This window comes from Camelus bactrianus, chromosome 15 (genome assembly GCF_048773025.1).
Source record: "Camelus bactrianus isolate YW-2024 breed Bactrian camel chromosome 15, ASM4877302v1, whole genome shotgun sequence".
Lineage (NCBI taxonomy): Eukaryota > Metazoa > Chordata > Mammalia > Artiodactyla > Camelidae > Camelus > Camelus bactrianus.
Genome location: NC_133553.1, coordinates 47,603,291 through 47,630,459, shown reverse-complemented (window position 1 = coordinate 47,630,459; position 27,169 = coordinate 47,603,291). Strand labels below are relative to the sequence as shown.

At 37.1% G+C, this 27,169-nt stretch overlaps 1 long non-coding RNA gene and 1 pseudogene across 1 annotated transcript in view; both read left to right on the top strand.

Annotated features, from left to right (window-relative positions):
* LOC105079040 (uncharacterized) overlaps positions 1–27,169 on the top strand; it is a 281,377-nt gene that overhangs the window by 242,471 nt on the left and 11,737 nt on the right. The window lies entirely within an intron of this gene.
* LOC105079070 (small ribosomal subunit protein uS15-like) lies at positions 284–3,877 on the top strand (annotated as a pseudogene).

The following is a 27,169-nucleotide window of genomic DNA, read 5'->3' as shown; positions in this document are numbered from 1 at the left end:
ATATTCATCCATTCACCAACTACACCCTAGCTCCTCTCACCTCAGTTCCCCTTTTACATCTGCCACAACCCTCTTCTTCACAGCCTGCAGCCCCAACAACCACAGTCTGTTCCTATAGTTCCTTGGCCTTTCACCTTTGGGTTCTGCCTCCCTTTCACAGAGAGACGGGGTTTCTGCTGGCTAGACCGTGAGCATTCTCTCAGAAATGCTTCTGTACTTCGTTCTGCCTTTCTCTGTTCCTGGCCATCCTGGACATCAGCTTCCAAGGTAGGACCCTACTGCTTCATTCTCCTTAAAAGGAGGGTCAAACAAGCATGTAGCAGAGAGCTTTGAAAAAGAAATGGGAGATTTCCATCCTTCTTGTGGGAGGAACAAAGGCCTGAACTAGACCTGTGGTCCATTTCCATTTAGGTTGAGCACATCTGGGTGTACTTGTAGATCAAATAGAATGTCGTATTCTTATGGAATCTTGGGAACTGGTAAAAACTTTTTTAATAAATTAAATATAAAGAACTACCTTGGCACCCAGGTACCATGTTGCACTGGAATTAGCTGTGTGACCATGAGAAAATCATTTCACTGTAAATGAGGTAAATTTAGCTAAATGGTAATACCATCCCTTCTAACTCTAACATTCTTTGACCTAATAAATGTACATCCTTTGTTTCTGATACCTCTATCCTGAGGTGGAGGAGAAATGGGGCAGGATATTTGGCACCTCCAAGATTAGAGAGAAATATGGGAGTGACGCAGTCTAGTTTCCCAGGTCAGTGCTGGAGAGGGAATGCCAGGAGGCCAGTGGTCCAGCCGGGCTGGAATGTCTTACCTGAAAAGAGTCTTCATAGCTACTGGCATCTGAAGATGCCAGGAGAGACCCAGGAGCCTAAGTCTGCAGCTAAGTGAAGGTGAGAGGATTTGGAAACATGACAGCTATGAGTAGCAAAGTCAGTATAAAATGAGAAGTGATATGGACAAATTGCAGATATATAGGCTTATAGGTATATAGGCCCTGAATTTCTATCCTCTATTTTTGTAGATAGTCAGTTCCATTTATAAGGGAGCCAGGATGGAACTGGGCATGCTGAGGTCTTATTTATTGAGTACCTACTCTATCCTCTGATTTCCACTCCCTGATTCCCATCCATGCCCAGAGGAGTAACTTTCTGCTGTTATCAACTTTCCCAGGGTCAGACTGATGCACCTGGGGACCCTCTCCCACTATCTCAACCAAATGCTTTTCAATGAAGGAGGTATATTTCCAGTCATCAAAGGGAATAATGAGTAACGCTATTTTAAAAAGGGGAGAGGGTAATGTTTGCTTTGCGGAACCAAGGAGCTAGGGCTCATTTTGTCAGAAATGCAAACTTCTGAGTCTTTGGAGAGGTGAGGGTGTCATATGTATATAGGATGTCACATTGCATTCTGCTTCTTATATTCTCTGTGAAGGGTGCTGCCACTTAGGAAGACAAGTCTTTATTCTGAGGATTGCATGCCTATTTCAAACTATTTTTTCCTCTCTTGTCTCTGATTTCTCAGTCTTTTACTTTTTAAAAGCAACTTTAAAAAACACTTTTGAATAGTCGGGATGTTGCCAATTTTTCACTCTTATAAACACTACCATAGTAAACATCTTTATACATACATCTTTGTATATTTGCCCAATTATTTCCTGAGGATAAATTCCTGTAAGTGAAATTGCCAAACCAAAAGAAATCGATGTTTTGAAGGAATTTAATAAAATTTGCTGAATTATCCTCCAGAAATGTAACAATATACATACTATCAACCGATTATGACAGTACCATTTCTCCATATGCAACAAACTTTTTCAAATCATTGCTAATCTGAAAGGTTAAAAATGTCCCCTTCGTGAATTAATTTCATTTTCAGCTACCAAAGATTTTTTTGCTATATATGTTTATTTGCCATTTCAATTTCTTCTTTTTCTGAGTTTCCTTTTCATACTCTTTGTCTATTTTCCTTTTACAATATTTACCTTTATCTTATTTTCTAGTAAAAGCTCTTCATCTATTAAGACTATTAAACCTTTGTCCACCTTTGCAAGTATTTTTCCAGTTTGTCCTTTGTCTTTTTTAATTTTTTAATTTTTCCCCTGGTCTTTGATTAATAACATTCTCTTTTGTTCCATCCAGATGATCAAATCAGGCTTGGAAAAAACACAACCCAGAGAATCAAGGGTCTCATAATAGGTCTTCTTTTCATGCTGATACATTTCCCTCTGTCATCGCTCCAAGATCTCCACTCTTGCTCTAAAAAATATAGGATCACATTATCAAATGCCGTGGTCACAAGAGCATGCTAGGCCATAGCTCTTCATGGGCCTGCCCAAGCCCAACCAGCAATGCCTATTGTCCTGGCAGCTCCTGGGCACCTTCCCTACCATGCAGTCTCCTACTCTGTCAGACCCCTGTCCTTTGTCTTTATCATAGTTTGTGGCATTCACTTCACTTTGTCTTTCTTGATCATATAACATTTTATTATTTTTGTTTAAACAAATCTGTCTGATACTTGCCTTTAGAAGGCAAAACTCCTGAAAGAAGACAGAGGAAAAAAGAACCACCTTAATTATAGAGGAACATAAATAAGAATTATATCAGACTTCTCCTTGGAAATGATGTAATCAAAAGGAGAATAGAGTGAAATATTTAAAGTGCTGAATGAAAAAAACCACTGAACTAGAATGCTGTATTCAGTGAAATTATCCTTCGAAAGTGAAGGAGAAATAAAGGCTTTTTCAGACAAACAAAAGTGAGGGTATTTGTCACCAGTAGTCCTTCCCTTGCAAGAAATGTTGAAAGAATCTCTTCAGAGAGAAGAGTATATAGGCCATAAATATAAAACTATAGAACATACAGATCAAAACTCAGATCTATATTTTACTAAAGAAGATTATTAGAGAATAAACTACTAAGGAAAAATAAAATCTTATATTTGTGTTATTCTTAATTGATCTAATAGATAACTGCTTGTTAAAAAATAACAATAGCAATAATGTATTGGCTGATTATAGCTTATGAATCAGTGAGATTAGTAGCAATATTTGAAGGGACTAGAGGGAAAAATTGAAAATATTCTGTTATAAGGTACTTGTCCTACCTATGAAGCAGTAAAATAAACAGACTTAAAATAGACTTTCCAAGTTGTAAATGTATACTGCAAACCCTAGGGCAAAACATTTTTAAAAATTTTTAAGAGGTGTAATTACTGTGTTAAGAGAAAATTGAATAATATAAAATGCTCAATTAAAAACAGAGAAGGCAAGATGTGAGGAAGCAGGGACGTGTGGGGTCACTTCCTGTGTGCAGAGTTGCTTCCTGCACTCCCACCCTTGCTCTCTTTTCGGCTGCCTGACGGTTGCCCTCATGGGTCTCATACACACTCCTGGGAAAGGCCTGTCCCAGTTGCCTCTGCCCTACCACCACAGCATCCCCACCTGGCTGAAGCTGACTTCTGATGACATGAAGGGGCAGGTATACAGACTGGCCAAGAAGAGTCTGGCTCACTGTGGTCCCTAGAGACTCACATGGCGTTGCATGAGTTTGTTTTGTAACAGGCAATAAAATCTTGAGAATTCTTAAGTCCAAAGGACTTCCTCTTGATCCTCCTAAAGATCTTTATCATTTAATTAAGAAAGCTGTTGCAGTTTAAAAGCATCTTCAGTGGAACAGAAAGGATAAAGATGCTAAGTTCCATCTGATCCTGATTGAGAGTTGCATTCACTGGTTGTCTCAATACTATAAGACCAAATCCGTCCTCCCTTCTCTGCCCCAGCTAGGACTACTAGTCATCCACAGCCTCTGCCCTGGTTGCACAAATTTGTCTATGTACTCAAGCAATAAAATTATTGTTTAACTAGGAAAAGAAAACAGAGAAGGCAGAAAAAGAGGTGAAGATAAGAAAAAAGGAATGAATACAATGACTAGAAGACAGTTGCAAATGTGGAGGATATTAATCCAATTATTCCAGTAATCATTTTAAATGTGAATGGTCTAAATATACCAATTAAAAGACAGAGACTGAGAGGGTGGATTAAAAATCACATGTTGTCTATGTATAAGAAGCCCACTTTAAAGACATACACAGATTAAAAGTAAAAGGATAGAGAAAGATATACCATAGTAACATTAATCTAAAGTAGCTGTATTAAATTTCAGACAAAGCTGTCTTCAGAACAAGGAAAATTATCATGGTAGTACCAATTAATTATAATATTATTCTACTACCATGATAATATCTTTCTCTATCCTTTTACTTTTAATCTGTATGTGTCTTTAAATAATATTAATTATATAATATTAATTATATAATATTAATTATAATATTATTGATATAATAACAATAATATCAAGGAAAATTATTAATGGTAAAGGGGTCAATTCTCCAAGGAAACACAACAATTCTGACTGTGTATGTTCCTAACAACAGAGCATCTTAATATATGTGAGGCAAAAACTGATAGAATGCAAGAAGTAGATGAAGCCACTATTATAGTTGGAGATATGAATACCCCTCTATTAGTAACTGACAGATCCAATAGGCAGAAAATCAGCAAGAACATAGTTGAACTGAACCGCATCATAAATCAACTAGACTTAACTGACATTTATAGAACACTTTATCCAACAACAGCAGAATACACATTCTTCTCAAGCTTACATGGGACATTGACCAAGATAGACCACATTCAGGGCCATAAAACACACATTAACAAATTTAAAAGAATAGAAATCATACAAAGTATTCCCTCAAACCACAGTGGAATTAAGCTAGAAATCAATAATAGAAAGTTAGGTGAAAATACCAAAATATTTGGAAATTAAACATCTCTAAATAATACATTGGTTAAAGAATAGATCTCAAAAATGTTTTAAATATTTTATACAAAATGAAAATACAACTTATTAAAATCTTTGGGATGCAGTGAAAGCAATGCTAAGAGGGAAATTTATAGCATTAAATTCACATATTAGAAACTGAGAAATTTTAAAGATAATAATCTAAGCCTTCAATTTAGAACACAGAGAAAGAAAAACAATATAAACCTAAAGCAAGCAGACAAATACATATATATATATTTAGTACAGGTGTATATATTATATATATCTATATATATTATATAGATAGATATGGATATAGATATTAGAGAAGAAATCAATGAAATTGAAGACAAGAAAACAATGGAGAAATCAGTGAAACCAAAAGCTGGTTCATTTATCAGATCAATATTTGCCCTTGGAATTTTTCTTCTTTAAACTGTTCTGTCTCTTTACCAAATGATAATTTACATACCGTAAACTTACCCATTGTAAGTGTACAGTTACATCAGCATTGTCCAATAGAATTTTGTGCATGGTAGAAATGTTCTATAATATACAAAGTCCAATCAGGAGCACCAGCCACACATGGCTGTAGAGTACCCAAAATGTGGCTAGTGTAACCTAGAAAATATGTTTTTTTATTTTGTGTATTTTTTATCAGAAGTCATAAAATTTTGGATAATTTTGTTGACTACTTTTTTCCTTTTGATTCTTAACTGACATCAGGGAGAAAAGAAAATGAGAATTTTGCTTAAGAATGGAGTTCAGGTGGAAAGAGAGGAAATTTGGAGTACAGAGCATATCCTGGGAAAGGTAATAGAAGGGACATCAGGAGCACAATGGACACAACCAAACCCACCTTTCCAGGGTCAGATCAAGAAAGGGGAAGGTCCTTTGGGCCAAATCGCTCCTAGCCAGGGTGCTTTTGGTAAATGTTCAGGCTTTAAGGGACAGAATGTCCAATATTTCATATTTTTTCCCTCTTTCTATTCCCTTCTGAGATGGTGAACTGGCTTGCAGAGGAGGAGTATCACTTACATGACTGTATGGCAGTGGAGTCATTACTGGGATCCATACAATGTCCTCTGGCTCCCCAGTGGTCTTGGTTATAAAATGACTGAATCAGACACTTTCCTGAACTGGAGATGACTGAGAGAGAGCTAGTTCTGTCTGACTATTGTGGTGGATATGCTGGAATCCATAACTGGAGCCCCAGCACTGCAACTATGTCTTCTTGGTCCTAATGTTCCCCACTTACTGGATCTCTCTTTATTCTATCCCCCATTCTTCTCAGTCCACTGAAGCTCCCAGCCCCTAGCCCTCTCCTCCACCTCCCAACATGCTGGCACTGATGTTCTCTAGGCTTCTTCACCTAGGCAGCAAGCTTTGGGTAGAAGTATACTTTGCACTATGGAAGAAATGGTATGATCTGAGTCCTTCAGGTTAGTCACTGATGTGTAAAGTGATTTAGAAAGTCTTTTTTTCTTCTCATGACACCAGGCTTTCACCACATTTTTTTTTGCTGGGGGAAAAGTAGCTGAGTAATGACTTTTTTTAATTCTTTAAGTAGGTATCTATTCTTCTCTTGAAGCTCTAAAACCTACTGCTACAATGGGTGGAAAGTCCCATGGCAGCAAGATTTAGAGAACATAGAAATACATATGACACTATCTTAAAAATACATCTATATCCCCCGTGCTATACTCTCTCTTCCCCCAAATGCTCCATAAAAGAAAGCCCTTGTGTACCTTTTTGCTTCTGCACCCTAGCTCCTAGAATAGTGTGTGGCACATAAGAAGGGTTTATGTGTTTCCTGGGTGAATGGGTGAATGGATGGTGTACAACTGCATCCTGCACTAGTTCAGAGTGACTAAATTTAGGAAGATAATTATGCTGCTAATAAAAAAACCTAAGCAGAAATGAGTTTCAAACCACTTAATTGTTATGTTTGTTCATGCCACTGTTTCCTCTCAGTCCACAATTAACTGCTTCATCTAGTTATTGATCTATGTTATATAAGGCTAATGGTAATACAAATAATTCTTCAGTCTCTGCCCTCACCAAAGGGAACTGCTGCACAGGTAATTCAAAGTATCAGATAAATGTCTACCTGATATGCTTACGTTTTAGGTTGAGGAATTTCTGTCCCTAAGGCTAATCTTGACCAATCAGATTGGTTTTGCAGATTACATGTTTTCATGAATACAGCTGCTGCCTGAAGAAAAATTTCCCTCTACTGAGTTGCTATGAGTATTTCAGAATTTTTTGATTCTGAAAGTAACATGAACTTATTGTAGAAAATTTGGAAATTGGCAAGAGCTTTGGTTGTTTTTCTGAGTGGGTTGTGGCTGTATGCATATTTGAAGAAGCAAATTTTTCTGTATAAGGAAGGGAGAGGAGTTTGGAGACCTAGGGTGGGGAAGATCTGGAATCAAGGAAGCCAGAAACCAGCCTGTCTAGGTACAAGCCTGTCTAGGTGCTCCCGAGGGAAGGGCAACAAAAAGAAAACCTTCTTTGGCTTGTAGCTGGAGAGAAGGGAGAGATAAGGCATATATTAGTCAGGGTTCTCCAGAAAATAAGAGCCAATATATATTTAGAGAGAGAACTTACTTAGGAGGAATTGCCTCACACAGTTTTGGAGGCTGAGAAGTCCTCTTCACCATCTGCGAACTGGAGACCCAGGAAAGCTAGTGATGTAGTTCTAGTGCAAGTAAAAAGGCCTGAGAACCAGGAGTACTGATGACATACGTAGTACAAATTCGAAGGCCTGAGAACCAGGAAGCCAATGGAGTAAGTTCCAGTCCCAGGGCAGGAGAGTAACGATGTCCAGCTCAAGTTGTCAGGCAGAGACAGCAAATTCTCCCTTCCTTCACCTTTCTGTTCTACTCGGACCGTCAACAAAGTATGTAATTGGGGAGGGCAATCTGCTTTATTGAGTCTAGGGATTCAAATGCTAATCTTTTCTGGAAACTCCCTCACAGACATGCCTAGAAATAATGTTAACAGAATATCTGGGCATCCCATGGCTCAGTCAGGTTGACACATAAAATTAGCCATCACAAGGCACACCTAAGGGGAATATATAAAGTGCTGCACCATATGAAACTCTCCTCTGTCTTTCTTATACAACCTTTAGTTAGAATCAGCACTTGGTACTAATAGAATCCTCCTGGGGAACAAAACAGGTATTGAGTCCTATTTAGTGATAGGTTCAAGGCTAAGACAGACCCATGTTAGCCATAGGGACTAACATAGAAAAACCTGAAAAGAAGAAAATGTGAATGCTCTGAAATTCCACTTCATAGCAGTGACCTTTGTTGACCTTGTTGTATGTTTCTTTCCTTCTTTTACATATGTATGTATGTATATTTGCATGTGAGTACGTATGTAATAAAATTGGGGCTGCATTGTATAAATAGTTCTCTATTCTACATTTTTTTTACCTTTCATTAAATCATGGCTATTAAATATTCTTCAAAAGCATGATACTTAGTGGCTGCATAATAGTTCATCAATACAGATATATCAAAGTTATTTAATTATCTATTACAGGTATTTATCAGTTTCTAACTTTTTATTACTACAAGAACTCTAGCATGAATATCTTTTAATGTAAATCTATATGAGCATCTATAATTCTTTCCTTAGGATAGAGTTTAGGCAGTCAAAGGGCATGAAATTTTTATTACTTAAAAAATTTTCTTTATAGTGTAGTTGATTTATAATGTTAGTTTTAAGTGTACATCAAAGTGATTCTGTTATACATATACATACATATATATTTTTTCTTTTCAGATTATTTTCTGTTGTATGTTATTACAAGAAATTGAATGTAGTTCCCTGTGCTATACAGTAGGTCCTTGTTGGGGCATGAAATTTTTTGACTCTTGATCCATGCTATTTTGCCAAAACACCTTTCAGAGTGTTTTTTATACTCTTACTAGCACAGTAACAAAAAGATTATTTTCACCTGTTTTTGTACTTTGTATGAATGGAATCACAAGGTGCGTACTCTTTTGTGTCTGGCTTCTTTCCCACAGTACATGTTTGTGAGATTCATTCCTGTTGTTGCTTATAGTTGTAGATTGTTTCTTCTCCTTGCTGTTATTAGAGTTCCATTGTGTGACTATACCACAGTTTATCCATTGATGAGCATTTGGGCATTTTCTCATTTGTTATTATTATGAATAGTGCTGCTATGACATGTCTTTTGGAAAATGCATGTCCACTTTTCTGTAGATAGTTACATAGGAGTAGAATTGCTGAGTATACATATATTTAGCTTTAATGGATATTGTTAAATTTTTTTCCAAAGTGGTCATAATTAATTTATATCCCATCAGGTATGAGAGTTACAGTTGCTTCATATCCTTGCCAATATTTAGCATTGTTAGTCTTTTTAATTGTAGCCATTCTGGTGGATCTATAATAGTATTTCATTGTGGTTTTTATTTGAATTTTCTTAGTGACTAATAGTGAGGGCCTTTTATATGTTTATTAACCATGTAGATATGTTCTTTTGAGAAGTGTCTGTTCAAATTTTTGCTCTGTTTTCCACTAGGTTGTATATATGCATGCAAATATCTTTTCCCACTCTGTGGGTTCTCTTTTTACTCTCTCAATGGTATCTTTGGATGGGCAGAAGTTTTTAATTTTAATATGGTCAATTTATCAATACTTTTCTTCAATGGTCAATGCTTTTTGTGACAGCTTAAATAATTTTTGCCCATTTCAAGATCATGAAGATGTCCTATGTTTTCCTCTGAAAGTTTTATTTTTTTCTCTTTCATATTTAGATCTGTAATCCATTTGGAATTGATTTTTGCGTATGGTGTGAAGTAAGGTTCAGAAACATTTTATTCCATACATATAGTCAATTCACCCAGCACCATTTCATGGAAAGACCATCTTTTACCCTCTGCCTTACATTATGTATTGTCTTTGTCATAAATCATGTGACCATGCGTATGTGGTTCTATTTCTCCATTCTGTTCCATCAGTTGATTGGTTTGTGTATTCTTGAGACAATATCACAATGGCTTAATTATGAGAATATCTGATAGTTTAACGTCTTCAGCTTGTTTTCAAGATTGCCTTGTTTGCCTACTTTCATAATGTGATATTAGGGAATTTTCTTTATTGCTATGCAAGAATTCCTTACTAGTGAAGCATTTTAATACTTCCCTGTTATATATATTATTAAGATCTTCCCATTTGTCTTTTGACTTTTGATACTATTCATAGCGTCTCTTGTCATAAAGAAGTATTAAATTCTTACAAACTTAAGTCTATTGTTGTTCTGTCATTCCCCCGACACTATTTTTATGCTTACAAAGTTTTTCCCCAATCCCCATGAAGTTCAAATGTAATGTTTATAATTTAAAAGATGGAGCATGTGTGACTACATGAAAATAAGTATCTTCTTCTATAAAATAATCCGTAGTTCCCTTTACTTTCTAGAGTAGGAAGATGAGGCTCAGAGAGGACAAGGGAGGATCTTAAAATTAGGAAAATGAGAATTCTGAGAAAGCATAGCCTCCTCCCCTGAATCCCATCCTCATGGGTCAGTTACTCTGTTAAAAAAAAAAAAAGGTCCCTCCTACTCATCTGATCTCTCTGCGTTATTGACCCATTCAACAGAGAAGATTGCTGTGTTAGTGTAAAGAGGCCTTAGAGGGTCTGAGCTCCAAGAGCTGGAGCTGAAGCTGTTGGCCAGCCAGGATCACCCTGCTCCAGAAGTGATCAGCACTTGTAACCAAAAGCCTGCTGGGCAGGGCCATAGCCCTGTTTTTATAAGGACTGTGGCTCAGCCCTGTGGCTCTCAGGAGGCAGTCTGGGAGCTACTGGCCAAATCAATGAAGTTTGTAAATATGCCTGACTAACGTACCAATGGCAGCTTAGCTCACAGATTTCCCTGTGTTTATTATCTCTTCTGGAAGCATAAGGAAAAGAAGGTAGTTTGGTTATTTGTTTTCTTTTTGACAAAACCAAACCCTTGTAGCGATTATTAAGAGGCAGAGTAGAAGTCCAACTAATGAGGCAGAAATATGGTTTTCATTCTAGCTTTATTTTGATCCTGTGCTCATTTTTTTCCTCTGTAGGAGAAAAAGGGGGAAACCATTAAACCCCTTATTGGCGCTGTGTGTGTTGTACTTAGTCTGTGGCCAAAGAGAGTTTTATGAGAAAGTTTGCTGTGTGTCAGTGAAGCATTTTCTCTTTCATTGTTTTAAAAACAAAAACAAATACATTAACTAAAACAAAATCTCTCATCTCCTCCCACAAGAAAGAAAGAAAGAAAGAAAGAAAGAAAGAAAGAAAGAAAGAAAGAAAGAAAGAAAGAAAGAAAAGCAAAGCCAAGCCCACAGAGTCATAGAGCTGCTTGCTTTACTATAAAAGTTTTCATAATTTAGTCCTTCCCAAAAATTAATGCATATGGCTGATTGCAGTTATGAAACATTGAAAACCTTGGCTTTTCAGCCACTTAATGTCCTGATCAGATATCCTTGGAGGAAAGCCAAAAGGGATGAAATCTTCTGAAAGAGTAAAAGATGATTATCTCCTTTGGCTCTACTGTTTGACTCTAAATCTCTAGCTTTTGAAAAAGCTTGAGCAAACCAGTTTAGATGGTGACATATTTTTTTCCTTCTTAAAATTATGTTAAATTATGTTTATATATTCACCTACAATCTCATATTGGAGATTAACTGCCATAAGCTGCAGCCTTTCTAGACTTTTAACAGAGCAGAGGGAGCTCTGCTGCCCTTAGGTGAGTCCCCTGTCTAGCGTCTAAAACCTCAAAGTTCATACCAGAGTTTCACCTATTAAGAAGGTTTTCCTGGGACAAAAGGCAATTACTCTTAAAGGTTGATACTAATTGTTACCTCAGCGTGAATGACTTTACAGCGTGAATGACTTTACAGCGTGAAGGTTGATACTAATTGTTACCTCAGCATGAATGCCTTCTCTCCAGGGCTAGCTTTGACAGGAAGAAGTTACATGCTCTGCTGGGAGCCAGTCTCCACTGAGGGAGACTGAGGAGGGAGACAGAGGAACAGGGAGAAGGTACAGAACTTGTGAAGCAACCAGAAAATAGGCACAATGCAGTCTAGTGCACACTCCTTCAAAAACACACCTTGGTTTTATGCTTCCTTTCTTTTTTCCAGCAAGATAAGTGAATTTTTTCTTAGTAAGGATAGAGTTGGAGTAAGGATTAAAAAATATTTTGAAAAGGGGAATGGCCAGGGAAATAGGAGACAAGGAGGCATCTCCTGGCAGGAAACACACACTCTGGGTCTGTCAAGACTGAGGAGTCATCTTAAGCTGGCTCTGCAGAGGGAGCCAAAGGCTTTCAGAGACTGGGTTAAGACCTCACCCTGACCCAGTAGCTCAGTCGCTCACCTCTTCCTGGGCTTTGTGCAGCAAGTCAAGTGTTTGGACCTAGTCTGTCTTGTGATCTAGGCAAAGACAGAACCCATCCCACTTCTACCAATGTGAGAGAAGTTTTCATTCATCTCTGACTCACTCTCAACTTCTATGAAACAATTGATCTTCTGTAAGAAACAACTGATTTCTAATTAGATCTTTCAGGGAAAACTATAAGAATATCTACAAAGTAGGATAAAAGTGTTCAGTTAATTATATCCTAAATAAGAGAAATATGTACTTGGTCTTCTGAAACCAAATAAATATTAATTAACTCAGAAACTTTTCAAGATTCTCTTTTTAGAACACTGAAGTAATGATTTTTTAAAAGCTGAATTATGGACACAGAGTCATACAGCTTTACAAGTAGGTTCAGAAACTCTTTGAGCCTATAAAAAATACCTAGAAGAACACAATGCTTTGGCATAGTAGGTATTCACTCAGCATTAATCGATTGATCACATCTGTTACTCCATTCCCTTTTACTCTGCTGTGTGTTTTGAAGTTACACAAGATTATTACCAAGAATTCAGTTACACTCTCAGCTTTCCCAGAGACACAAATTCCCACAAGAGTCAAATCAAACTGAAGAGGAATAGAGAGGAGCATGAGCCTCTGGTGTTTTTGGTTTTTGATCTTTATTATTTTGTGACTACTGCCTGATTTCCTTGGTGACAAAACCTGATTTATTCAAGGGCTTGGAACTATGTCCCCTTTTTAAAGAAATGGGGATGAAATAAATTCACTCTTTTTAAAAAGACTAAAATTCCTAAAGCACTTACTTGTTCTAAAGAAGCAAAATTAAAACTAAGGCTCAAATAACTTTTTGAAGAATCAAGATTCTTTGAAGAGTAAATCCAACTCTGAGCCCCACTAAGTTAGCAAAGAAAACCTCTTCTCCCTCTGCCTTCTCTGGATACACCCCTCTGTCCCCTGCCTTGATCCAGTATTGCAAGAAAAAGGCTGACATTGGGATAGGAGACTAGAGAGAATGGAGAAAATAGAAAGTGGACAGACCAGTGCATAACTTTGTATACCTGAACATCATGGGGTCATATGTGGCTTTTTATTTCTGGGAATTTGATCTCAGAACTCATTGGAGACCCCTATCCTCAACACCCTCATCTTGGGATTGGGAGGGAAGTTTCTTCACTTCCAAGTAGATCCCTAGCAACTTGTCCTGAGAAGTTTGGTAAAGCACAACTCCTTTCTTGACTGTAAAGAACTGATTGTAAATGTTAATATCATGATACAAAGTAGAGTTGTTTAGACCACATTTCGAGAGAGCTGAAGTAGGATTCCATCTCAATTTAGGCCAGGGGTCACCAAACTTGTTCTGGAGAGGAGCAGTCCATCTCCACTAATGAACTCTACTTTTGTACCATAGACAATACATAAATAAATAGGCATGGCCGTGTCCCAGTAAAACTTTATTTACAAAGATTATAAAGATGCAAGATGTGGTTTGGCCTATAGGTCATAGTATGCTGACCCTTGATTTAGGCTATAGTAATAATGATAAATGGAATAATAATAAATAAAATAAGAATGAGTGCCTACCTCATTTCCTTATCACAAACACTCCCATGAGGTAAATAATCTCATCTAAGGATGATACTGAAAATAATTAACAACTGATATGGCCAACCAATCAGAACACACAAAACACTGGTGTATTTTGGTTGAAAATTCACCTGTTCTGATCACCCTCACGTTGCAGATTTGGGAACCGGGGCTTAGAATAGGGTAGTGAATTGTCCTAGATTATACAAACAGTACATATAGTAAAGCTAGGGTTTTCGTACGTATGATCTGACTCCAGAGCCCATATTCAATATATGCCTCTATAGACCAGAGGGACTTCATGAAACTGAAAGTTGCAAGCTAGTTCCAATTGCTGAGTCACAAGCATGTCTGGGCAAAGGCAATCCTTTCATACCACTTCCAAAAATATTCAAAACACAGGTGAGCATAGTTGTTTTGAAATATTTCAGGATGTTAACTGTTACATTAAAAATAATTTAAATCAAAAGGAAATGGAAATTCCTTTGGCTTCCCTCAAACTTGAATCTTTCCCTTTTTCTATTCCTATGGCTTATTCCCACACTTCCTCCTTTGCTCAGGTCTCTACTCAGATGTTCTTTATTGTAAGGCCTTCCTGACTGCCAATAATTCTTAAAATAACAGCACCTGCCCTGCATTTCTTATCTCTCTTGTCTTGCTTTATTTTTCTCCACAGCATTTAACACCATCTTACATACTACAGGTTGAATGTTTTTATTTTTTATCTCCTCCAGTTAGAATATGAGCTCCACAAAGTTAGGGGCTTTGTCTTGTTGGCTACTATATCCTTAGAATATTATCCTAGAATAGCACTTGTTGAATGACTAAAGGAATACTGTTTGCTGTAGAAAGGCTAAAAGCATGGTACAACAATAAAAGCATTGGATTTAGAACCAGAGATGGGTTGGAGTCCCAGCATTGCCACTTACTAGTTGTATGATCTTGAACAAGTTAACCACTTGTAACCTTACAGGCTACAGGAAGAGCAAAGGCCTTGAGATGGAAGCATGCTAGTCAAGGCATGGTGGCCAGGGTGACTGCAGCACAGAGAGAAGACAGAACATGGTAAGAGATGAGAGAGATGAAGGTTGAAGGGCAGACTGTATAGGCTTTGTGAGATATTTTAAGGACTTTGAGTTTTGTTCTAAATGAGCAGAGAAGTCAATCAGAGCATAGGACACAGAGGAATAACATTATCTGTTTTAAATTTTACAAAGACTGCTTAAGGGCAAGGATAGAGGCAGATAGACCAATTAGGAGGCCACCACAGTAATCCAGGTGGGAGATGATGGTAACTTGGGCCAGATTAGTAGTAGTGGAGGTGATGAAAAATCATCAGATACTGAATATGTTTTGAAGACACAGACAGCAGGATTTGCTAGTAGCTAGGGTAGGGAATGTGAGAGGACGAGAAGCATCAACAATGACTCCAAGGATTGTGGGAGGAGCAAGTATAGGGCAGGGGAATCATAAATTTGCTTTTGGTCCAGTTAAGTTTGAGAAACCTATCTGACATCCAAGGAGAGATGCCAAGCTGTTAGTGGAATAGACAATTCTAACATTCATGGGAGAGGTATAGGCTAGAAATACAAATTTGAGCATTTTACAAGATAAGTCAGAAATTTCTGTCCTGGCTGCTAATAAGAATCACTTAAGGAGTTTTTTTTTTTTTAATTGTTTTAATTGTGGTGAAGTGTACATAACATAAAATTCATCATCTTAACCATATTAAAAAAAAAAACCTAGACTCCAACCCAGACCAATAGAATGAGAATTTCTTGGGGTAGGGACTGGGTACCAAGTTTTTAACAGGTATACCAAGTGTTTAGACTTGGGAAAATGAGGTAAAACCATAAAGGAAATAGAAAAGGAACAGTCTCTGAAATAGGAGGAAGCCAGACAAGTGACACATCCTCAAAGTCAATTACAAAAAGTATTTCAAGAAGATGGTAAAGGTAAACTGTGCCAGGTACTACTGATGGGTCAAGTAGTGTGAGGACTGAAGAAAAATCATCAAACTTAACAAGATGTAGCTTCCTTTACAACTCCTCTTGGAGATTAATTAAACAGAGATTTTATATTGATAGGAACCATCATACCATATTTATTTATATTAAAAAATAATATCTGATAGTTTAAAATAGCACCTTTTGATATCAAAGCCCATTAGACATTTTCAATCCTTTTATGTCTTGCTCATGCTTCACCCATGACTTAATAACCACAACAGGGTCAGTTGGTGATTTGGTCCCAGACTGAGCCTCCTGCAGATGACATGGACCTGCATATTCTTCTCTGAGCTAGAATGAAAAAGGAATCTTTCAACTTGATTACCAAGGAGATGGGATAATAAACTCACCCAGCCACTCCTAGGAGCCAAGCCAAAGCAAGGCAGAAGACGACTATGTATAAATAGGACAAACCAAAGCAGTCACTAAGAAAACAGAGTACTTCCTCTTTTTTTAATTTGTGAAAATGCCCTCATCTCCTCCCTCAACACCACACAAATACTCAACTTATATAATGCTTTAAAGGTTAACCAAATTGAGCTATGCCAGACCGTGAAACAAAAAGAATTCAAAGACTTGAGCTGTCCATTGAGAAATATCTGCTGCTCAAGTTCAAGTCCATGTCTTCCAGATGTTTCCTCCTGTCCTCAGAGTCACTTCCTTCTTGCTGACCTTGAATCTGCCCTCAGTTTATTCATGAATCTGGTTGGAGCCATCCACTGCTTACCAAGAGCCTTTCTGCAACCCATGCTGAGGAGCTAATGTTTTTTCTCACCTTACTTCCATTCCCAAGGGATAGAAGCTATGATGAGGAGCAAGGATGAAATCAAAAATACATGTACAACATAATGCAGGGACCATATAAGGAGGTAATGTCGAAATCCTCATCCTCCTTGTTATTCACTCACTTCTTCCTCTTTACCTCATCTGGATGCTGTATCTCAAGCAGGCACCTGGGGTGCCTTCTGCTCCTAGAGTAGGATTTGGGAGGAGTTATATAGACTTCTCTATAGAGCCAAAAGGTCTTCAGCAGCTTTTCTGTCCCACCCAGTTCATCAGAACAGGAGGCAAGATTGGGACCTCAGGACTGAAATCCTAGTGGATAGTAAAGATGGGAATTTTCCTAGAGCAGGTATTCTCAATCTGGGGACTATCTCTGTGGCATGGAGTAAATGTGTCCCTCCAAAATGCATATGTTTCAGCCCTAATCCCTAGTGTGATGGTATTTGGAGGTGGAGCATTGGGAGGTAATTAGAATTAGATTAGGTCCTGAGAGTGGAGCCCTCAAGGTGAGATTAGTCACCTTATAAGAAGAGACACAAGAGAGCTTTCTTCTCCCAATGTGACACAGAAAGATGGTGTCCATCTGCAAAATAGGAAGAAGGCCTTTATCAGACACCAAATCTGCCATACCTTGACCTTGAACTTCCCAGCCTTTAGAACTATGAGAAATAAATGTTTGTTGTTTAAGCCACCCAGTTTATGGTATTTTGTGATAGGAGCCTGATCTAAGACACTGGAGACCTTGGATGGTCCAAGGGACTCACACATCCTTAGAAATTGTAAGTAACATTTTTCAGAGAAGGGTCTATAACTCTTACCAGAGATTCAAAGGACTAAATCTGTGATACCCGCCCTGCCAAAAGATTAAAGTTTACTAACTTAGAGTGACCCTTGTGTTTTTATCCTGTGAGATTACAGGAAACTTCAGGACTGGGGATCCCAGTCTTGGCCTTTATTCCTACGTGAAGACATGACCAATGCCTTGGAGTACTAACAAATATGATGAAATGAGAAAGATTCAAGAGAATACGCATGTTCTCTATCCAATATTGTTAATGTCTATCTGAGAAAGTTTGTTATCCACTATAAAATATAGAGTCCAATCTGGTTGCAATCATTACATACACTTGGGCTACTTTCCCTACAAGCTTTTAATAATAATCAACCTTAGACTCCACAGAAGGTAAGTCACTGAGCCTAACCTTATCCCTGCTTCCCTCTGCCCCAACTCCACTCCCATAGTAAAATATATTCCAAAGTCAAAAATAATTTTTAATGGTTAATTGTGATTAATGAAAATTTTCTAATCCATCGAGTCTATCCATAGAACAGGTAATGCAACTTTGGAACAAGAGGTAGTCTGATTTTTTTGCATCGTATGGACCGTTTAGCAAAGTTTGGGGGACCAGTATGAGTATTATTGCAGCACTGAGGGAAAAGATTTTCAGAAAAGGAGATCAAGAAAAATATGACTCATCATGGGTGAACCTTGAAAACATTGTGCGAAGTGAAAGAAACCAAATACAAAAGGCCACATTATGTATGATTCTATTTACATGAAATGTTAATTGGCAAATCCATAGAAACAGATAGTAGATTAGTGGTTGCCAGGGGCTGAGGGAAGGGGTAATGGGGAGTGACTGCTAATGGGTATGGAGGTTCTTTTTGGGGTGAAAAAAATGTCTTTGGAATTAGGTAGTGGTGATGGTTGTACAGCTTTGTGAATATACTAAAACCTCTGAGTTGTACACTTTAAAAGAGTGAATTTTATGGTATATGAACTATATCTCAATTTAAAAAAAGAAGAATAGAAAAGATGTGACTCAGTAAAGATTCATCACAATTATGACTAAATCACTTATTTGACAGTTAATTTGGGGCATAGTCTTGAGATATTTACTATCTGTATAGTTCTCTGCTGTTTAACCGCTCCCCTATGCCAATGGAAATTTTTTTATTGGTTTTTCTGTTTACAAAAACAATACATATGCACTATTTAAAATTCTGAAAATACAAGAGGACATAAAGAATAAAATAATTTGAAAAACCAGCACCCAAAGAGGGTCACTGTTAACATTTTGGTGTATATTTTTTCACTTTATTTTTCTATGCACTCTTTTGCACTTCCTTGTATGTCACCACTCTTCATTCTGTATGAAGTATCCTTTTCCATAAATCATTAGCATTCTTACAGTAAGAAGGCAAAAAGTGTAGAAAAAGTCAATGTTCAGTTTTTACCTCTAAAATAAGATTTTTTGATCAGACATTAAGAGTTTTGAAAGCTGAACTTTGAAAACAGAAAAAGATTTTTTAATGATTTTATTTCTCATTCACACAAGAGAGAGAGCCAGTTTACTAAATCATAAGAGTTTTACTAAAAGCCAGGAGTGAAAAACTCTCAGAATGAGGGAAGTATGCTTGAGGGGGTGGGGGGTTAGGTATGGGGAGACTTTGGCTCAGAGGATTATGGGAAAAAAGAAGAAACTAAGGGAAGGGGAAGTAGACAGTCATACAGGTGTATTCTGACCTCTACTCTCTGGACTGAATTCCTGGAGGGGAAAGCATGTTAGACAGATTGAGCGGTAAGTGAAAGGCAAAGGAGCCTTTGCCCTGCCCCACAAAAGAAACCTAGGAGGAGACTGCAGCTCAGGGAGATCCCACGCTAGTATGGGTCAGAGGTTGAGCAATAGCAGGACAACAGTGACTAGATAGATGAGGCAGAACGGCAATCTCAAACCCATCTTGGCTCCACTGTAATGTAGAAGGGACCCCTCCAGGGGAATGCAAAAATTAGCCGAGCATTAGCTGAGGAGCAGCTAGTGTACCTCGACCAGATCAGCTGCCCTGCAGTGGAAACCAGACCCCACCCATTGCCATGAGGATGGGTGAGTATCCCATGCATAGATGCCATCTTGGCAAGGAAGAAGATAGGAGAGAACCAGCCTTGTTAGGGAATTGAGCTTTGAATTAATGAATATTTACCTGATAGCGTTTTACATCAAAATAGACTGTTAAACCACAAGAGACTATTTAATCTGGAGGAGGCTGAGATAACTTTAATTGGAAGGGTGGGAGTATGTGAGATTAGATTTGTTGAGAAAACTAAAGAAGCCACATGCCTCTCAGCAGATCTTATAAATATGTTTAGGAAAATGGAATCATTGAAAATGATAAAAATTTATAAATATGTTTAGTATACATGCTTTTTATATACCTGATGTTTTTCACTTTAATATTAGGGGTTTTGGGGGTTTTTTTTGCTGTTGTTGTTTATTACATTTTCTTTCCCCCAGGGAGCTATAAATATCTTGAGGACATAATGTTGTTTTCTATTTCTTTGTATCTACTTCAGTGCTGAGCACAAAGCAGACACTCCATGTCACTGCCACCTAAAACATTTCTAGTTCTCTCCCTACACACATGCAATTAAAAAAAAAAAAATCTTGAAGCAAACAGGTAGTTTGTAAGAAAGGGCCAGTGGGAAGAGCACTGAACGTCTACCTGAGTTCTTTTCCTGATAGTCACTGACGTTAGGCACATCATTTCATCTCTTGCTCTCACCTTCTCCACTCTTAAACCCTAGGTGAGAGATAATGCCTTCCCTGCCTTACATGCGTGTGTGAGACTCAAATAAGGAAATGTGCATGAAATCCTTAGGAAGAAAACGCAAAATGTTTAATCCAAATCTAATTTTATTAGTGAGCCCGACTAGAACACCAAAGTGCCTGAGATAAGGCTTTCTTTCTTTGTAAACTTCCCTCCTCTCACAACCTTCCTCCAATTCCATTGCCACAGCAGCATCCTCCACCCCTGCTCAACCCCCAAGATTGTTCTCTGCCTGCCAGAGCCAGACTAAAGTCAATGATCTCCTGATAAATACCTGTTTTTAAAGAACAACTGAAAGATTTTTACTTAGGTGACTTGTGACTGTTTCCTGGACACAGATGGAAAAGGTTATTTAGAGACAGGAAAACAATAAGGGCATTTTTTATTCTAACACTGATTAAAGATCGTTAGTCCTTTTCACGTCACCAATTAGCAGGTCTTAAAGGTCTTGACTGAAAACAAACAAATAAGAGTAAGGATTTTCTCCACATGCCAATAGTCTTAACTAATGGGCCAAGTAAGCTGTGTAGCCAGGACTTCACCACGCAAAGCACTGCACCTTGATTCCTGAGTGGGAGGCCTCCGGTCTCATACTCTGTGGTATGTGGACTATGTATGGTTTTGGAGCCTCAGTAAACCCACAGCTTGCCCCCAGTGGTTTCAGAATCTAAAGCAAGCATGATCCTGAATAATTCTTTGTTTTTCTTTTTTAAATACAATTCAAATTTAAGTGCCATTCACTATTTAAACAGATCTCTGAGAAGTATCTTCTTGATAGTAAGGAATATTTTTTAATGTTGAACAATTATTCATTCACTTAGGAAATATTAAATGATTATTTGTTATGTGCCAAGAGCTGTGCTAGGCCCTGGAATACAAAAAGGAATCAAGCTCAGTTTAGTAGGGGAAATAGATATATCAAACAAGCAATTGTTCTACACTGTAGTAAGCGTATCATAGATATTCACTGTCCAAGAGGAAGGGGGACCCAGAGCACCCAAGGCAGGTGCTGCAGGGAAGATTTCATGGAAGCAGCCCTTGAGCTGGATGTTTTCATTCATGCACTCATGCCACAAACACTGCCCTCTCTATGTGTCCGCATTCTTCTAGGTACTGGGTATACAGTTGTGAACAAAACAAATGAAAATCCCTGCCCTCATGAACTTTCATTCTTGTGTAGACAATAAAAAAGACAAGTAAATACATGACTTATTTATCTAACTAGCGAAAAGTCCTAAGGAAGAAAAATTAAACCACAAATGCAAATTTGAAATTGTAGATAAGAATGCCGTGGAAGGTCTCACTGAAAAGGCAACTCTTATTATCTAGAGAAAACGTGAGAACAAGCCCTGGGGATACCGTGGGACGATATGGCAGAGGGCACTATAAGCACAAAGGCTCTGAAGTAGACAAGCCCCTCAATCGTTTGGGGAAGAGCAAAGTCAGTGACTCTAGAGTAAAGTGAGTAAGGGGAAGAGTAGTGAGTGGGAAATGTGATTTGAGAGACATCATATGAGAAGGAGGGCAGACTTTGGACAGGAAGTCATTGGAAGGTTCTGAGAAGATGACCCTGCATGATATGTTCACCACAGACAAGACCAGTTGAAAGATGAAAGATGTCCATTTGGACTAGGGCAGCAGTCCAGATGAAAGATGGTCTTTTGGACTAGGGTGGTGGCAATAAGGCAGGTGAGAAATAGTCAAATTCTGGATATATTTTGAAGGTAAAGCCAACATGATTTGCTGATAGATTGGATGTGAAATGTGAGACAAACAGAAAAATCAGAAAAACACCAAACTTTTGGCCTAACTACAAGGATGGAGTTGGGGCAGACTGGAAGGAGTTGGTTTAGGGGGATAGATCTAGAATCCAACCCTGAACATGTTTGATTTGAAATGTTTATGCTATCTAACTAGAGATATAAAAGAGTTGTACATTCAAGTTTAGAGTTCAGGGCAGAGGTTGGGTATAGAGACATGAATTTGGGCACCATAAGCATATAGATTGAATTTAACACAATGAGTTTGGATGAAATCACCTAGAGAAAATGAGGATATAGAAGAGAATAAAGAAGAATAAAGAAAGGAAAGAAAAGCATTCCAGACAGAGGGGAAATTATATGAGGACAAGAAGATAAGGACAGAAATTAATTTGGTTAAGACAGGAGTTGACAAACTTTTCTGTAAAAAGCCGGATAGATATTTTAAACATTTAGACAATACTTAGATAAATACTTTGTGGGTCATAGTATCTGTCACAACTACTGAACTCTGCCATCATCGCACAAAAGCAGCCATAGACAACACCTAAATGAATGAGAGGTCTGGATTCAAATGAAAATTTATTTATGAATGTTGGAAGTTGAATGTAACATAATTTTCACATGTCTAAAAAGTATTAGTCATCTTTTGATTCTTTTTACTTATTTAAATATGTAAAAGCCATTCTAAACTCACAGGCTATATACAAAAACAGGCAGCGGGCCAGAATGAGTCCACAGACTAAAGTTTGCCGACTTCTGAACTACAATATAGCGTGCAATCAGGGAGCGGTTGAAAATGAAATTGCAGAAGTACTCAGAATTTACATCATGGATGAAAAATAGTAGGTATAAAGTGACTGGTACATGGTATGCACTCAGTAAATGGTAGATACCATTATTGATTTGATGTGTCATATAAAAGGAACTAGCAGACAACTTTAAGGAAGTGAGATTTATACTCAAAACTAAGACCTACAATCACAGGACTTAGCAATAACTAAACCAAGACAAGAAAGAGGATAAATGAGGCCTTAACTGAAATGAGATTGGGGATAACTTGAGGGGTCCCAAAGGTACCAGCAAGACATCCTTGGTGGAAGGTACTATAAAAATGCACACATGCATGACGAGATGTAATGTTACTTTAGTTTTACAAAACGTGTGTGGAAACTCATTGTGGTTGCAGGCCATAATGATTCATTTGCAGTCCATAAATTAAGATCTTCAATCAATACAAAAGATGCTTCAGAAGGAATGAACCATATTTCAGTGATATAGGAGCTTCTTTAATTATATACAAGCTTATCAAACCAGAGATAAAACATGGTGTACCAATATATCAGAATCACTAGGCAGAACATAGGCTGTGTAGTAAGATGAACTACCAATCCTTTCCACTAAACCACCTCCCTACTAGCAGGACAAGTTTGGGTTTACTTGTTGTTCTGCTTACCAGCTGGGTGAACTTAGCTCAAGCGCTTAACCCTATTGGGCCTCACTCTTCTCTTCTAAAATGGAACTAATAATATATTTATCCACTTGAAAGCTGGGGAACAAATTGTTTATCTTTTGCTTTCTTTCAGTTAATTTTAATCAAAAAGACAACTGCCCAGTGACCTGGCCTGCAAGATTTTCTAATGATCATTATTATAAAAAGATTTTATTTTATTCCACTATAGATATAAGATATGTTCATTGTAGAAAATACGGAAAATACTGAAAAGGAGAAGTATGATCATATGGGGTGGAGAATCACCCTTATACTCCAAGAAAATCACTATTAAAATTTTGAATATTTTTGGTCTTTCTATAATTATTATATTTTAAATTTCCAAACTTTTTGCCACCACCAAATTTCAGCTCTCAGCTGGCCATATTATTTTTATTATTTTAACCTGAAAACACTAGAATATATTAATATTATGTAACAGATATTTTTCTTCTTCAGTACACAAAACAAAACTTCATAGTCCCAACAATATACGATTAAGATTCTGGAGGATATGCTTCAGGACTGTTTGTTGAACACTTAAAAATAAAAATCAACATTCCATTTTTAAAGAACAGCTGTCTGTACTCCTCTGCCATTTTTGCTTTATGGTCCCTTCTGATTCTTAGCTGTAATTAATTTACTGGAAAGATTTTACAGGGCTGAATTAACAATATAAACACACAGTTGTATGATAAAAGTCTGTTTTTCTTCATGTCTCTGTATTTTAAAAAATCATCACTGCTTTTCAAAGAAGCTATCACATACAGATCAAATTATATTACATGGCAACTATAAAACTCCTTTTAACAACAATAAAAACCTTCTCAAGAATCATCTTACAGCCGACAAATGAACTTTAAGGAATATTTAACAAAATAAAAATCTCACTTAAACAAGGAATTGTCCCTTAAGAATTGTTTAGAAAGAAACCAGACCTATGATAATAAATTAACATGTGGCTATTGAGCATTTCCTGGCTGTTGCCTCAGTTCTCATATTTCTGTCTTGCCCTTCACAATATTATTGTTGTGATGAGGGAAAGGTACACGTTGTTAATGATTTCTGCGCCTGTTGTTTTGCCCACATTGGCCAGAAAGCCCTTTCAAGATCGTTCTTTGGAATCAGGCTTTGTATGTGCATTCCAAGTGAAAGTTGGGCCTTTGCCAGTGAAGTCAATGTCAGTGTCAGTTGTCAGGGTCCAAGAACACTTCTGTGAAAAGCAGTTTGGTATAGAAGAAAGAGCAAGGGACTGAGGTTCTAGGTCCTAATTCTGACCCTGATATCTATTAATTTTGTGTTCCTTGGGTGTTTACTCAAACCAAATAAGCTTTTATTTCCTTATCTGTAAAATGAGATTAATAACGGCCCTGCCTATCTCTCAGGGTTGTTGTGAGGAAAAAATAAAATATTGCAAGTGAAAGTGCTTTTTAATAAAATGCTAAGTTAGTGTCAAGTTTTTCATATGTGTGGTTTTATATATATTTTTTACCATTTATATATAATTATATATATTTATCATTTATATATATAACTTACCATTTTAACCAATTTAAGTGTACAGTTCAGTAGTATTAAGTACATTCACAATGTTGTGTAACCATCACCATGATCTTTCTCCAGAATTTTTTTTAATCTTCCCAAATTTAAACTCTATCCATTAAATAGTAACTTCCCATTCCTCCCTCTCCCCAACTTCTGGCAACCATCAGTATATCTTCTGTCTTTATGAATTTGACTATTCTAAGTAGTCATACAAGTGAATCATATATTTGTCCTTTTGTGTCCAGCTTATTTCACCTAGCATAACACTTTCAAGGTTCATCCATGTTACAGCATGTATTGAAATTTCTTTCCTTTTTAAGACTGAATAATATTTCTTTGAATATAAATTTTTTGTTTATATTTTGTTTATCCACTCATCTTTTAGTGGACATTTGGGTTGTTTTGGCTACTGTAAATTAATGCTGCTATGAACATTGATGTACAAATATCAGTGTTTGAGTCCCCCCTTTCAGTTCTTTTGGGTATATACCAAGTAGTGGAATTCCTGGATCATATGGTAATTCCATGTTTATTTTTTTGAGGAATTCCTGTACTATTTTCCACAAAGGCTGCACCATTTTACATTCCTACCAACAGTGCACAAAGGTTCTAATTTCTCTCACATCCTCATCAACACTTGTTATTTTCTTATATATACACATATAAGAACCATCCTAATGGTTGTGAAGTGGTATCTCATTGTGGTTTTGATTTATATTTCCCTGTTGATCAGTCATGTTGAGCATCTTTTCATTGCTTTGGTGATCTGTTTATCTTCTTTGGGAGAATGTCTTTTCAAGTCCTTTGCCCATTTTTTAATTGAGTTGTTTGGGTTTTTGTTGTTGAGTTGTATGTGTTTATACATTCCGGATGTAAATCCCTTGTCAGATATATGATTTGCAAATGTTTTCTCCCACTCCATGAGTTACCAAATATTTTTATTTCTATTCATGTGCCAAATTTTATTTTTAAAATGTGCTCAATCTTTCACCAGGGAGTGTTCAGAATTACTCTCCCAAACAGACTTCCTCTATATAAACATGATACTATAGTTTAAAGACCAGATGAGAAATTTTCATTGGCAAAATGTTTTCCTCTTATTTAAGTAACAAGAAAAAATATTTCAAACTTCCCCTATTCAAAACCTGTCTCAGTAAGATACTTAATTTAGTAGCATGTTGAAAATTGATTTTCTTTACCTGCTTACACAGTAAATTAGATAGATTAACAAATCTGACAACAGAAAGCTAAAGCTCTCCCTGAGGGGTGAATGTAGGGACATTTTTTAAAATAACACTTACAGTTTGTGCCTTGCCATTCACCAACCACAAAGGAAAAATGAACAAGCCATATCCTAGCAGAGAATAATTACCCTCTCCAGAGGTAAACTGTTAAATTGTGTCGGTGTAAGTAACATTCAAAAAAATATTGAATATCTACAAGTCTTTCAGTCAATCATTTATTTTATGAATTTTATAGACTCACCTCTGTGTTAGGCACTAGTGACACAAAAATGAATGGGCACAGTTCCTGCCCTCAAGGAGCTCTCACCCAGGTGGAAAAAACAACCAAGTAAAAAGACAATTACAATACAATATGGTGAGTATCAGAGAGCTCTGAGGAGTGTTTCCATCGTGGATAACTCACAGCTAACTGCTGTGAGGAATAGCTCAGAGTTATCAAGCCAACTGATCACCTACAGGGGCTCATGAAATTCATTATGAATATAAAACCTTATAAAATGTTAATTATTGTTATTACATTCTTTGTATTCTTTTAGTATTAGAGATAGAGTGTATAAACCACATAGAATTTGGGGTCTAAAATTTTTTAAAATTCATTTTCATTATGAAAATAATGCATTCTTATTGTAGAGAATGCAAGCGATACAGAACTCACCAGAGGTAACCATCATTAACGGTTAGTTATGTTCTATTTCATCAAAGATGCCAATGACTGTGAGATGCTTCCTAAATTCAAAAGTGCTAAAAAAAAGTTAGAGAGAGAAAAAAAGAGAATTTTAGGGAGCACTTCAAGTCTTGGGTATATATGAACAGGGGGCAGAGGCACCAAGGCAGTCCTGTGTAAACTGTATAGGAAAATTATTAGGAAATCTGACTGGCATGATTAAAAGAGGATTACATGCATTTT